At 44.4% G+C, this 2,116-nt stretch overlaps 1 long non-coding RNA gene across 1 annotated transcript in view; it reads right to left on the reverse strand.

Moving 5' to 3' along the window:
- LOC119960773 overlaps nt 1–1,954 on the reverse strand; it is a 6,184-nt gene extending 4,230 nt beyond the window's left edge. Inside the window, exon 1 of the long non-coding RNA XR_005459517.1 lies at nt 1,882–1,954. This is a non-coding gene — a long non-coding RNA (uncharacterized LOC119960773). The remainder of the gene's footprint in view (nt 1–1,881) is intronic.
- Between the last annotated feature and the right edge of the window lie 162 nt (nt 1,955–2,116).

The raw sequence follows: 2,116 nt of genomic DNA on the forward strand, positions 1-2,116 counted from the left end.
TTATCAATGTCCCACATGGCAGACGGATACACAAACTAACATCACATGCGATTCGTGGTGGGATGGCTAAGAGAATACAGAACTGACTGTGTTATTGAACACAGAGAGTAGCGACGGAAAGGTGTTTTGTTTTCAAAAAAGAGATCTAGCTATAGGTTTCCTACAGGGGCTAGTGCTGGGACCTCTGTTGTTTGTAGTACATATAAATTCTGGAGGAAAATGTGGATGATCTGATTGGTAAGTTTGCGGATGACATGAAAATTGGAGGAGATGTTGATCGTGTGAGGATTGCCAGTGTATACAACAGGATATAATATATATATAGATAGATAGATTGGACATTTGGACACATAAATGGCAGATGAAGTGTAATCCGGACAAATGCGAGGTTATGCAGTTTGGAGGATGACATCTAGGTGTGCATTATACTGTAAATGGTAGAACGCTTAGCAAGATTAACATCCAGAGAGATATGGGCATGCAGGTCCACAGTTCCCTAAAAGTGGTAACGAGGATGGCCAAAATGATTAAGAAGGCATATGGCACGTGTGCCTTAATCAGCTGGGGCATTGACTACGGAGTTGGGAAATCATGTTGAGCTATATAAAACATTGTTTCGGTCGCATTTGGAGTGGAGTGTGCAATTCTAGTCGCCACACTAACACAAGGATGAAGAGGATTTAGAAAGGATGCAGAATAGCTTCAGCAGGATGTTGCCTGGAATGGAGGGCATTAGCTATGAGGAGAGGTTGAATAAACTCGATTTGTTTTCACTAGAACGGCGGTGTTTGAGGGGCGACCTGACAGAGGTCCACAAAATGATGAGGGGCATAGACAGGGTGGATAGTCAGAGGCTTTTTCCCAGTGTAGTGGGGTTAATTACTGAGGGCTTAGGTTTAAGGTGCGAGGGGAAAAGTTTAGAGGAGATGTACGAGGTAAGTGTTTTTTACACAGAGGTCGTGGGTGCCTGGAAATCGCTGCCGGAGGAGCTGGTGGAAGCTGGGACGACAGTGACGTTTAAGGTGAATCGACGAATACGTGAATAGGATGGGAATAGAGGGATACGGACCCCAGAAGTGTAGAAGATTTTAGAATTCCTGTGAAATTCACCTTCCGGCGCCTGTCCGGGAATCGAATTATGCTGCTGACCTGCTTGAAATACCAGCGATTTAGCCGAGTGAGCTAAACCAGTCCGTTTAAATGTCATCACGGTCCCAAGGGCTCATAGCCAGTGCTCCACTGGTGATAATTTAGCCCCAGGGTGAACGGGTAATGTTGAGAAGACCTTCATGCTGGCACGGGGATTGAAACCATGCTTTTGGAGTCGCTCAGCGTCACAGATCAGCCATCCAGCAAACTGAGCTAAACAGTCTCAGTTGGTTAAGCTATGTGTTCCGTGTTGCACTCGACACACTGCTGGCCTTTCTTCCTCCATCCACTCATTCTAATCTCTTTTTGTACCACTAAAAGCATACGTGCGTGCCATAATTACGCCATTAACATTCATTTCGTCTTTCTGTGAGACATCTTAGACAATCTCCTCCTACTGCTGGCCCTCCCTCCAACTCCACCGCTTCACGCCTCCCCCCTCCCCCCCCCCCCCCCCACCCCCCCCCCCCCCCCCCCATCCCCACACAGACACACAGAACAATATAAATCTGATCATATTTCCATTTCCCCCCAGCTTTGTAAAGGGGTCATGCAGACTGGAAAATTTAACTTATGTCGCTGTGCACAGATGCATTCAGAGGTTCTGAGTGTGCACAGTATTTTCTGTTTTTGTGCCGTTAAAACATTTTCCATCACAGGAATTGCCCAAAAAATTTCTAAAATAAATAATTCATCATTAAAACTGTCGACTAGATTCGATTATGTACTTACACGTCCCATCATCTTCTTGATACCTTCCAGATCCATCTCCTTTGGCTGGAGCACTGCAAAATATGGAAAACGGCTGTATATTATTTTGAATGATGGCCAAACTAAATTTACTTTTTAAATTACAATTACTCCAGGTTTTGGAACGATTCATCTCGATAACTCCAGTGATTATTGTGTAACTCTATACATTGAATAAATGTCCGATTATCAACATTGAATGCAGCAGATTATAGTC

This window comes from Scyliorhinus canicula, unplaced genomic scaffold, assembly GCF_902713615.1.
Source record: "Scyliorhinus canicula unplaced genomic scaffold, sScyCan1.1, whole genome shotgun sequence".
In the NCBI taxonomy this organism is placed as follows: domain Eukaryota; kingdom Metazoa; phylum Chordata; class Chondrichthyes; order Carcharhiniformes; family Scyliorhinidae; genus Scyliorhinus; species Scyliorhinus canicula.